Genomic DNA, 13105 nt, shown 5'->3' with positions numbered 1-13105 from the left:
ACACAACTTGGCGGTGACGACACAGAACAAACAGTAAAAATAGTACACAAACTATTAAACGAAATGTACGAGAACAAACACATCGACCATGATACTTATAAGTATCTTGATCCAAAAACATAAATGTCCGTACTCCACAGTGGTGCTCATTGCCTACAATTCACAAACTGCCGCCTGAAAACTCAAAATTTGCAGGCAGACCAATAATCAGTGGCTACTCCAGTCCCATTTACAGAATTACAGAATTCTGGATTACTTCATAAAACCACAAGTTCAGCAACAACCAACATATATAAAAGATACAACAAATTTCATACCAGAAATAGAAAAGACAAATGTCCCTTAACAAGCATTTCTCTTAACACTCGACGTGGTGTCAATGTACACAAAGACAATTCACAACGAAGCAATTCGGCTAGTCAGTGAAACACTAAACTCACAAACCTCGCATGAAACAAAATACAGCATCAAAAATGATCCACGGAAGAATTAATGGAAATGCTATCATTAATTCTCAAACACAACAGTTTTGAATTTAACAGGCAATTAATATTTCTGCCAAACCCGAGACTGCAGCATGGGATCAAACGCCTCACCGGAAATAGCCAACATGACTTTTCATAATCGTAAATAACCACAACAACATTCATTTCTGGAAAAGATTCAGAGATGATACTTTGCTATCTTTCTCGGAACACAAACCGAACTCACAAACTTCATCCAAAAATCAACACAATGCACCCAACATTTAAGTTGTCATTCGAAAGCTCAACACAAGAAATAACATTTATTGATGTAGTTGTTTTCAAAGGTGCAAGATACTACAAAGAAAATATCCTCGACATCTAAACACATACAAAACCAACACACACATTCCAATTTGTACATAGAGAATCGTGTCACCCGACAGCAACTGTTAATGGCTTTATCAAACTTAAGGCAAAATCCTTAGATACGCTCGCACTTGTAACAACAATGACGACTTTACTAGAAAAGTCGCTTTCTTTACAAACAAACTACTCGATAGAGAATACAAAAACAACGAAATGACGAAAATAACAGCAAAAATAGACCAGATTATCCAAAATACACTAACAAACCGCACACTTACACGTAAAGAAACAACAAACAAACTCATGTTCAGCACAACATACAGCCCACACATCAAAACAAAATATCTTAGGGGAAGTCATTTGAAAGATTGGGCTGAAGTGGAGAAGGATTCAACACTAAGGAATGTATTCCCAGAATCACCAATCATTGCTTACAAGATAAACAAAAATCTAAAAGACACACTAGTCAAAACAAAATTTAGTTAGAAGTAAAACAAATAGAACAAACAAACCGGACCACCAAACAGACTCACAACAAGACCCATACATTGATATACTTGCCTCGCTACTCGAAGAGCAAGAACACTAAAATGCATTAAAATAAATTTTAACAAACACAAACTGAGGAAAGAATCTACACTGCGACTGATGAGAGACCACACTCGGGTTTCAAACGCAAGCATCATCAAAGGGCCACTCTATGAAATAAGCTTTCCCCACACAAACAAAACATTACCGTACACACTAATGCAAATCCCTACATATATCCGAAGCTAAACAAACATTATATGAACACAAACAATCGGATAAGAATGTAGGAACACATATCGAAAACGAATCAAACACAAAAACATTTTGGATAGTAAGGGGGAGCCTCTTTCACATTTTTGTGAAAACAATTTCGGGCAAAGGCTAGTTGTAATGGCGGCAGAAAGTGAACCGAAAGAACGTAGAAAACGCAAAAGAATGGTCGTACTAAAGCAAGTATATGGTCTTGAGTATATGTGCGATTCCGATGAAATAGTTAACAGGGGAAAATGGAAAATCGAATAAACGCTGGTAATGGAGTGCATTCACAGGAGAGTTAGCGCCAAATCGGAAATGAATGAAGAGGAAGTTGTAACACTTTATAACACAGTAGCTGAAAGTGACATTGCACGTAACGAGGGTGTAATAATATCGCAGAAATCCGAACCTTCTATCATGGGTAAATGAAGAGAAGTTAGTAATAGAGGGAAATATCCCCACATTTCGATATAAAGGGCGACGATGAAAATCTAGAATGTTTAATGAAAGTCATGCCTGTAGACCTTGCAAACTTTGTAAGTAAATGCTTTTTGTAAGAGAATGTTTAAGTATGTTTACGCTTATTTATTCATAACTTAAAGAACTGTATTACTCCAGTGTCTTGTAAGCCGTAGGGGCTGGGTGTGGCATTATATAAGTCCACACATGACACTTTAATAAATAAAGATAACATTAGATAACATAACAATAGAGAACGAAGTTTGCTCCGCATATTCGCCCGCCAATTAGCAGTTTCCATCGATGGTCAAAGGAAGGACACCTGATAAAATGAGCCGGCATATTGCTAACACGAACACAGACACACAGTGCTAACACGAACACACACACACACACACACACACACACACACACACACACACATAATACATAACATAACTTACAAACCCTGCCTGTGGCATGTACCTTGACGTGCAGGGTGGTAGGGCAACTAGTTAATAGACAACAAGAAACACTTACAAATGCGTAAACAGAAAAGTAGACTATGAATCAGACAAAACCATGGCAGTGAAAAGAAGATGAAATTTATGACAAAATGAATGAAGTGAGTGTGTTTCGTGGACGCAGATTTTCAATGAAAATATTATCATAAAATCGGGTTTCACATCTAACATATATTGAAGAAATGCGATTTGTTATGACATTGTAACATTATACCTTCGTATGTGTTTTGAAGTAAAGAAATTGTGATGTTAAGGTTTTCAAATGCTACATTGTTCCCCAGCCTAACTCTGTAACTAAGTAAGTACGCAACTTGGTAGAGGGCCCGGCATAGTTCCCCTAGCCTAACTCTCTAACCATGTAAGTACGCAACTTGATACGGGCCCCCGTGTAGTTCACCCAGCCCCCGCGTAGTTCACCCAGCCTAAGTCTATACTAAGTAAGTCCGCAACTTGATACAGGCCCCCGCGTAGTTCACCCAACCTAACTCTGTAACTAAGTAAGTACGCAACTTCGTACAGGCCCCCGCGTAGTTCCCCTAGCCTAACTCTGTAACTAAGTAAGTACGCAACTTCATACAGGCCCCCGCGTAGTTCACCCAGCCTAACTCTGTAACTAAGTAAGTACGCAACTTGATACAGGCCTCCGCGTAGTTCCCCTAGCCTAACTCTGTAACTAAGTAAGTACGCAACTTGATACAGGCCCCAGTGTAGTTCACCCAGCCTAACTCTGTAACTAAGTAAGTACGCAACTTGATACAGGCCCCCGCGTAGTTCCCCCAGCCTAACTCTGTAACTAAGTAAGTATGCAACTTGATACAGGCCCCCGCATAGTTGCCGTAGCCTAACTCTGTAACTATGTAAGTACGCAACTTGATACAGACCCCTGCATAGTTCCCTTACTGTAACTTACTATATGTAAGTCCCCCAACGTACACACTGGAATGTGTAGGACGCCCTCAACCAGTCGTATCTAACTTCATAACTTAGTACGCAACTTCGTACAGAGGCCGGGTTAATCAGACGTAGGTAAGGTAGTAATATAGGTGTAACAACAATCTCGCTTCTACTGTGTAATAGTGTAACTTTAGTTGATACTTGGCACAGATATACTGGAACTCCGCAAGGCCAACTTGTAACTCCGTACACATGCATCTAATTATCATGTCATTATCGGCTACATGGACTGTCTGCCCTTATTCTTAACCAGCCATATGAAACCAGCCCAAGTGTCTTTTCTTACATACGTCTACTCCTTCTTGTATAAACGTGTTCAGCAATGTCTTTATCTTGCAAAAATGTCTAACGTTTGTGTTGTTTAAATCATCGATATTGCTGATAAAATTTCAATAAACAATGAACATGTAATTCCCAGGCAACTTCATGCTCATGTAACCTTTTCGTGGCGAGGGACTGTACAGAAATTACGGCGGGGGGGGGGGGGTGTTAGGGTTCTGGTGTTGGTGTGGTGTTTCGAAAATATAGAATAATCACCCTTCAAAAGTGTTTTCAAGAAAAAGATTGCCCCCAACTTTCATTTGTCCTTTGTGTCACAGTCTTATTTGATGTTTTATTAATAACTGACGTAAAATTTCTTATTTGACCTTTGAACTTTCAAAGAATACCCTAAACCTTTAGAAACATGTAATCACTTGGGTGAAAGTCCAATAGCATATTTGTTGTTCACATCTGCTTTCAAACGCTATTCTCACCATCCGGTACTATTCGAAAAAACCAAATTCGTTGCACCAACATTCACTAGTAACCAGCTCAGTCTAATTAAGTACATTAATATCAATAATCAAGCATCTATAAATACACAGATGTGGCTAGTTCTGTATTGAAAAAATAAGATTTAAGGTTTCCTCATAGATACAATGTGAAGTGAATCACCGTCCCTCCACCCACCGGTCTGGAAACAGCTCCTGTTTCTTTGCTCCGAGCCGCGTTGCTGGTAAATATATCAATTACAAAAAATCGCTGAATCTCTGACACCTTAAATGTGACAAGTACGTGAATTTGCATTAAAAATATGCTAATTTTATCCAAAATGACCAGAATGCATGGCGATATTCACTACAGCGATTTTGCTGGATAAACTTGTCGAGACCAAAATATTTTGTAACATAAACGTTTTGATATTGAGGTGGGAGCCTCAAGGTTCTTTCACATTTTTATACATAAAAATTCATTTCTTTTCAAAGCTGTCGCGTACTCTTTTGGCCTCCAAAATAGAGCTTGCAAGGAATTGCTGCTAGACAACTGTATGCGACAGTATCCCTTAGTTACACAGCGGGAGCTATATCGGCCGCTAGGTTTGAGTAACGTTAGAATGAAAATCGATTCTAGAAAAAAACTTTTAGGAAGACTTACACCTCGCAATTCCCCATTTTCAAAAATAGGTAATATTACTAAGGACATAGAACATACAATGTCTAAGTTGAAAACATTCAGCGCTCTGCATTATACATTAGACTACTCTGTGCACTTTATGTGAAGATTTCAGTGCAGGTATGCACAGTATCCTCAGTGTTTGCATGTTTGGGCAAATATTTAATCACAGCACAATCTTTACCTTGTGCAAAATTGCACATACACCAAAATTACTGTATTTTCACAAACTTACTTCAGCTCTGAAGGATGTTGGCTTTTACTGCAGTAGGAAACCATACATTTGTGAAACATATGATGAGTAAATTCAAATTTTAACAGTCATTTTGATTTTGGTAATATTCCTAAGGAACAGAACATGCAACGTCACAGGTGAAAACATTCACCTCTGTCAGTGTTCAATCTGGGATGTCAAAACGGGGTCACTGTAAACCCCTACTCCTGTCCCAAGGGGACCATTTTAGAAATTCGGGGGACATCAACACACATGTAAAACCCTTTAATCTTCTGTGGAAAATACTATATTCTGTCAACGTGGGATTTAAAGGGACATAAGCTGTAACTTGTTGCAAGTTTTTCAGTGTTGTGCTTCTGTATATCAACTACTGTGTCTGATCCTAAAAAGTTTGTCATGCTGAAATTTCAAGTATTCTTTTTGTCAACACAGCTTGTATGTGTGTAGTGATCATTGTTTATTGTTTACAAATGAATTCTAGTCCAGGCTTGAATGCAATTTTCAACAATACCGTAATTTCGTAGATTATACTCATTTAGGTTGTGTTGATATGCTAAATACTTTGCATTAAATTACGAATTAGGATTCAATGCAGAAAGAGTAGGAAAACCACAAAACAAAAGTTCTGAAAAAATAGCCAAAAGATACAGCTTATGGAGCTTTAAATAAAGTATATATCAACTCTTAAACATACTGTTAACTTGTATGTATTTGGAAATTAATGATCATGGGTTCTGACCTAAGGGATTTACATAGCGCTGTTTCTCTGGAAAATCAGATATGTCCGACCTAAAATATTGTATTTATATATGTATTTATTTTGGAAATTAATGATCATGGGTTCTGACCTAAGGGATTTACATAGCGCTGTTTCTCTGGAAAATCAGATATGTCCGACCTAAAATATTGCTGTTCAAAACGATCATAGCTGGCCCTACATGGATGCTTGCCTTGTAGTATTCAACCTTTGTATGGGTGGTAGACATTGCAGACGCTTCAATTTGAGGGCATGCCCCATCATCTTTGTCTAAAACAGGGGTGCATCAACTACTGGCATTAAAAATCCAAGTCGCAACTAGCCTATCGCCATTATGCACAGTCTATTTTGTCTTGTTTACATTCATTAGCCATGTCACATGCACACAGCTCTACCCTACATCAGTCCTTTCTACCCAGCTTCTTACGCACCACCTTATACACTCTCACAAACTTATTTCAACTTGAAAGTTAACCCTTCTCCCGCCAGACAGTAGTATTAAGACTATTACTTCCCAATCAGCCAAGTCAGTAAAACGCGGTATTGAGCCCAAACATGGCGTTTTTTCACCTGCTTGGCTTGGCCTGTTATAGCATCTTTAGTCCAAAAAAATCAAGCTTACAATATTTATGTTTTCTACAGCCTTCAAATGTACAATATTATGTTAAAATACACCATATGGAATATGTTGTGTTTCATTAATTTTAACCATCTTGACCTGATGGTGAAATATGGACTTGGCAGGAAAAGGGTTAGATGCATAAAATAATGCTTAAAGATACTGGTATTGGAGTTTTAAAAGGCCGTGAGCTGCAACACTGTGAAATTTGTCCAACCTCAAAGTACCTTCAATTTCTTCAGATATTCATTGCAATCTACAAATTGAACGATATCTAGTCATTAACTGTGCCTCAACAGCATTTGTTGTGGCAGAATAGACAAGAAATTGAGCACATCTTTGTTAATTTTAAATTTCCCGCAATTTTCAAAATCTTGCCATAATAGGTGAAAACAAAAATTTTTCCTCTAAGTGGAGTGAATCCCTTTCCCTTCCTTTCAGTGGGTTGCACCATGTTGTATCTGTAAAGATTTAAATGTGTACATCCACCATTACGCTGTTTATCATGTAGTTGCACGTAGGCAGCCATATTTGGGTGCGGCACCCATTTATTATTTGTCTTACAAGAATCTCCTCATGCAGTCCAACTCTGTGGATAATTATACTAGAGTAAACATCTCTGAGTTATGTAGAAATTTGCTATGAACTGATTTTAATTTAATATAAAAATCATAAAAATAATGTCAAAAGTTGCAACTCATCTGCCTTAAAGTAAACATGAGAATAATTCTGATCTTACCTAAACATGGTATGTCATTTTATTTGCATCACTTCATTAATGATTTCCAACTTTCTAAATTAATGCAATTTCTGTATCAAATGAAATGTGGTCATTATTCATTGTCATTATTGTCACATGAAATATGATGATTCATCATCTGTGTTTCAGATATTTTGATTTTTCACAGTAAAATTTTAACTCTTTTATTTATATCCTTGCAAGTTGCAGGCCCCTTGGAGATGTTTATTAGGCACTGAAAAAGTAGGGAAAGGGTAGTGTCCCAAGGAAAGACAGAGTTACACAAAAAGGCATGCCAACAACAGGAGAATAAGAGAGGTATGTACTACAAAGTCTGCACTGATAATTTTTTAGTCTAAACCAGTGAACTTTGAAGGACAAGGTAACCAAAGCACCAGTGTTGGTGAATTATAGTACATGGTAGAACCATCATGACACAAGTAAAATCAATTTTTCTTAGTTGAGCTTTGATATTTGGTTATACATTTGCAGAGCACCTCACAGCTTTAAGCGACAAAATCTGCCTTTTTAGCTCCGCTGTCAGAGACGCGGAGCTTATCCGATAGACTGATTGTCTGTCGTCGTCCGTCCGTCAACAATGGTCTTCTTCTGTGAAACCACAAGTCAGATTTCTTTGAAATTTGGTATGGAGGTTCATAGGAGTAACCTCACTCAAGTTTGTTCAAATTGTGGTGAAATTTGCATAATTGTATTTTTGGGGCAATTTTTCCTGTTTTTGGTCAAGAAATCTTCTTCTCTGAAACTTCAAGTCAGATTAATTTGAAACTTGGTATAGAGGTTCCTGGAGTTAACCCCAGTCAAGGTTGTTCAAATTGTGGTGAAATTTCCATAATTGTATTTTTGGGGCAATTTTTCCTGTTTTTGGTAAAAAAGTCATCTTCTCTGAAACCGATCGTCGGATTGCTTTGAAATTTGATGTGCAGTTTACTTAGGGTAACTTAGCTTTGCAATTTGTTATACAGGTTCCTACCGATGAACTTAATGGTATTTATTGAAATTATGATGAAATCTGCAATTTTGTTATTTATGGGTAATTTTTGCCATTTTTGGTCGAAAAATGTATTTCTCAAAAAGTACTGGTCTGATAGCTTTGAAATTCGATAGGCAGGTTCCTACAGAATAACTAAATTTGATATTTTGACATTATGATGAAATCTGCAATTTTGTATATTTTGGGGCAATTTTTGCTATTTCTGTTAAAAAATTTGTTTCTCAAAAACTGCAAGGTGGATAGCTTTGATATTTGGTATACAGGTTCCAAGGGATTATTGTAATATGTGATATACTGAAATTATGGTGAAATCTGCAATTTTTATTTTGGGGTACAATCATTGCCATTTTTGGTCAGAAAATTTTATTCTCTAAAAACTCCTCGTCAGATAGCTTTAGTGGACGTGTTCTTTGGAATGATCCGATGTAAAAATTCAAATTATGATGAAATCTTCAATTGTATATTTTTGCAGATATTTTAGCCTCTTTTTTCTGGCCATTGAAATGAGCTATCAAAGATTTCCACCTTCTTCACCAACATGTGTCAAAAATAGTTATTCTCTACATAAACACAGCGGAGCTATATCGGCCGCTAGGTCGCTTGTTAACCTTCCCTTGAAGATACAGAAGTAATCGATAGTTATGCAGCTTATTCAATGTCAAATTTTGAGATCACAATGAAATGTGTAAACCCTGCAAATTATTTTAGAGAAACAGACAGATAAAGTATCGCCCAAAGCTTCGCTTTTTAGCCTCATTATCGTTTCCGTATCGTTTCCGCATCGCCCAACCCCAAATCCAACATCGCTCACTCGGTTGTTTGGTATCGTTTCACTAGCGCATCGCCTCATTCACGGAACTCAAAGACATCGGATATGAGATATCGGGCATGAAAAGTCGATGTCATTTCGTCAAAAGTCATCGAAAATTGAGAATATAGACAAGATTTCATCTAGTTGAAGGTAAATGATCGGTTAATAATCATGAATTTGAACGTCTTGGACGATGTGGGTACGTGATTTAGAGTATTGGCGCGGCGTGACATATGTAGGCCTACTCAGATTTATACCGTATGCGCACGGTGCGATAGTTTGCCTAAATTAATTTTATTTTTGGTGGATAATTGGTTGCGGAGTGTAACTCTATAGTATGAATTGCGTAGCAATTATTGAAACACTTGGAAGTTCCCGCTATCAGAGTGTTATCAATGTGTTGTGACTAAAGGTCACGGACTTCCTCTACATCATAATTTATTCACGTCAATCGGGTTTAAAGGTCACTGTGTAAAGCGTTAGGAGAATTCATGGCGGCATCACTATATGTGTTAACCTAGTATATGATACACTGCAGTTATTATTTTAGCAACTCTCCTTACTTTGTACGGCCAGTTTTTCTTGTGCTATTTCAAGGACGTACATGTATTTAAGCTTAAAAATACTAATTTCAGTCATTTAAAATGGTAATCCGCACACAGTACCACACATTTCTGGGTTTCTAGTCAGTGGAAAAGTTGTCCCACGTCACTTTTTGACACTTGTCTCATCGGGCAACCCGTACTGGTGTTTCAGTTGTCCAAACGCGACTTTCACTTGCAACCGTTAATGTCTGTCCCTGGTAGAGTGCTATCTTGTTACAAAAATGTTCGCAAATAAAACGGTATACAAACTTCATATCAAATAAAAGCAATTCGTAAAAGAAGCGCATTATAATCACAATATGTTTCAACTTTGTTCCCATTTTTGTGTGTTGAAGCAACATTTCATGAATGGATAATGTTGGACATATGGGGTTGGACACATGTATTTGATCTTTCATTTTGTATACCTTTACTCTCAAAAACATGGGCAATGCCAGGCGGCGAAATTTCCGAAGGCGGCAACTTTGCTGTGGCATTTTTGAGTGAATAATATGCCGTGGCCAATTGGGACCATGAAATTGACTTGATACGATGCAGTGGCGATGTTTAGGCTGATACGATGCGGAAGCAATGCAAGGCTGATACAGAGGCGGTAATGAAACGATATAGAAAATAAACAAACTGAGGCGACAGCAATGTCGGAAACGATACAGAGGCGATCTGAGGCGAAGTTTTATGCCATACTTTATCTGTAGTGTTGAAACAACTAAGGGGCTCTTAGATTGAGTTCAAAACACAAATGTACATAACATAACATACAATAATAGCATAGTCAAACTCAGGATGAGCTTTTAACACTTTTAACAGCTTTTAACTGGCCAAATATTGTTGAAGGAATCCATGAAGTGTATTTTATGAACCTTGCCAGGGAACACAACTTTGAAACAATATCACAAGACAAACTCATGTCCAAGAGTTTGTTGCAAATTTAATATTGAAAGATGAAACAAGCTTATGCTTTGATAACATGTTCCAGATTACACGATGTGCTAAAAACCATAGTTTTTCTTTTACTAACAATTATACGAAACTGTTTTTGGAACAACCAACTGTGTGCAAGAAAACTCTTGCCTTATTTCACAAAATGTAACTTAATATACATTTGTTCATAAAAACATTTTTCATAGTCAAAACAGCTTCAGTGTTGCACCCGCTGGGAACAAGGATATAGTTTTGAACCAGTATTTACTTAGTGGCTGGACTGACAGTTATTGAACAGTATTCAACAACAGTCAGTCCATGCTTCAAATATCTCTATTATACTTCAAACTTTTCTGTATGGCTGTCTATATAATTTCTTGAAAATTATATAAAATGTATATAACACGATTGGAACTAATTTGGGATAATTGGATTTTCATATTTTTCAAATTTCTCAAAGATGTTAGGTGCCCTATAGTTGAATGTTGCAATATTACAAAATACTCATAAAAACAAGTGCATAACATAAAAAGAAAAGTAGATGAGGTTACATTTGTAGATGAAATCGACATTACTTCATCCAATTATCCCAAATTAGTTCCCATCGTGTTATATGTACTCTAAATAATGCATGATATTGAAAAATCATTTGAAATGGTAATTGACAATGAGTCTCCTTCAAAGCATTTTTTCAAAATTTTTATTTTTAGTAGTCTACAGTTTTCTCTACACATGTGAGCTATGCCTGGCTTGACTAGGGAATCTCTGTTGGTACAAATCAGAATGAATCATGGGATATTTGTAGTATGGGTTGGGGTCTTTGCATAGTTAGCACTATTAGATATACAGAGTCAACAATTTTGTCACAATAATTGTACAAATGTACTAATGGGTTCAAATAAAATTTAACAAAGCAAACTTACTTTAGTCGAGGGTTATGTAAATTGACAGTTCCATTCTGATGTGCTCAAAGGTCTTTGGACAAGGATGCAATGTTAAAATGATACATGCATTTCCTCATATTCCTAAGCATAGGTGGAATGGAAGGCAACATAATATGTTCAAATCAGTAATAAGTCATGATACCAGAGTTGATCTTAAAATATCAAATGTACCATATTGTTAGTTATGACAGTGACTTTAAGTATTATGCCATTATTTGTCTCACTCTTTGCATTATTTTAAATAACCATCATTTATCATTTCTACCTACAGATTTTAAAGAGAAGTGCAGTGATCAATGCAGATGAGAAGGGTTTCTGGAATGATGTAACTGCAGACCTGATGTCTGATGAGGAGGTCCCACCAGATGGAAGGATAATTGCCTCCAGGCCTTCTTGGCGATCTGACAAACTAAACGTTTTGATAGGATAGACACACTCCATCAGCGAATGCTTAATGACTCTAATTCAAGACACTACATACTGCAGAGGAAGTATGGCAGAGCCAGTGAGAGACCACCTGATAAAAACAGTTCAGTGACAATTGTGTGAGACAGAACAGTGATGCATAGCTTTTCTGAGTAATTATCCATCATCCCTCTGTTGGTCAACAACTGATTTGTTCTCAATTTTAATTGCTTTACTTGAAAAGTAGTACACAGAGCTGGTGTTGTAAGTTCAGTGAAATATAAAGTCATTAGCTGGCACAGGTCAGTTACACCAAGAAAAGTTTAGTATAACCAAGGCATAACTTACAAATACTTCACAAGTACATCTTTGAAGTACTGCTGAAATTTGTCACTTTGACGTATCTGGATTTGTGCCCTCAAGAATTTATCAAGGTGCAGTTACAGTGTTTAAACATGCTGAAACAAATGTGAGCCACGCCGTGTTACTGATGGTATTTTTCTATTTCTTGTCCAAAAATTTCTCTGAAATTGCTTGTGAGATTGCTTTGAAATTTTAAATGCAGGTCTCTTAGGATAATATAATTGAAGCAGTAATCGGATTGTCCTGAGATATGCAATATTGTGTTTTTCAGAGCAATTTTTCCTAGTTTTTAGATTTTGATGAACTGAACAAAAGCTACGATTTAACAGTGCACATACATGTATGTGATAAGTAAGAGTTAATTAAACATACACAGGGTTTTACATGACGCGCATTTCTGCGTCCTTTACGCATAAAACCGGACGCAGGACCCCTCAAAAACTAAACCACGCGTCCCTTGGGACGCAGCAATATCTGTTGCTGGTGTACACCTTGCGAAGCTGCTGAACACGTAAAACACATCCCAGTAAACCTTACCGACCCCGTACTTTAACCCTTAATTAAAGTGCCGCGTCGGTTTATAAACCGACACGGCATTCTCGCTCTCAGCGCCACGTCGGTATATAAACCGACAGTGATTGCGTTCTATGCTTATGCCTAACTTAGCTATGCATTGCCGAACTCAGCCAGAAGGAGGGTATTCCTGACCCTTTGAACCCAGTTTA

General features: G+C 37.2%; 1 long non-coding RNA gene across 1 annotated transcript; it reads left to right on the top strand.

The window, feature by feature from the left end:
* Positions 1 to 4443: 4443 nt before the first annotated feature.
* On the top strand, positions 4444 to 12532 carry LOC139128553 (uncharacterized). The gene is made up of 3 exons (XR_011551335.1): positions 4444 to 4532; positions 7524 to 7637; positions 11884 to 12532. It is a non-coding gene; the product is annotated as an uncharacterized lncRNA (long non-coding RNA).
* Positions 12533 to 13105: the final 573 nt, after the last annotated feature.

This window comes from Ptychodera flava, unplaced genomic scaffold, assembly GCF_041260155.1.
Source record: "Ptychodera flava strain L36383 unplaced genomic scaffold, AS_Pfla_20210202 Scaffold_59__1_contigs__length_806204_pilon, whole genome shotgun sequence".
Classification (NCBI taxonomy): domain Eukaryota; kingdom Metazoa; phylum Hemichordata; class Enteropneusta; family Ptychoderidae; genus Ptychodera; species Ptychodera flava.
Note: the sequence above shows the minus strand (reverse complement) of the source record. Positions and strands in the feature narration are given on the sequence as shown.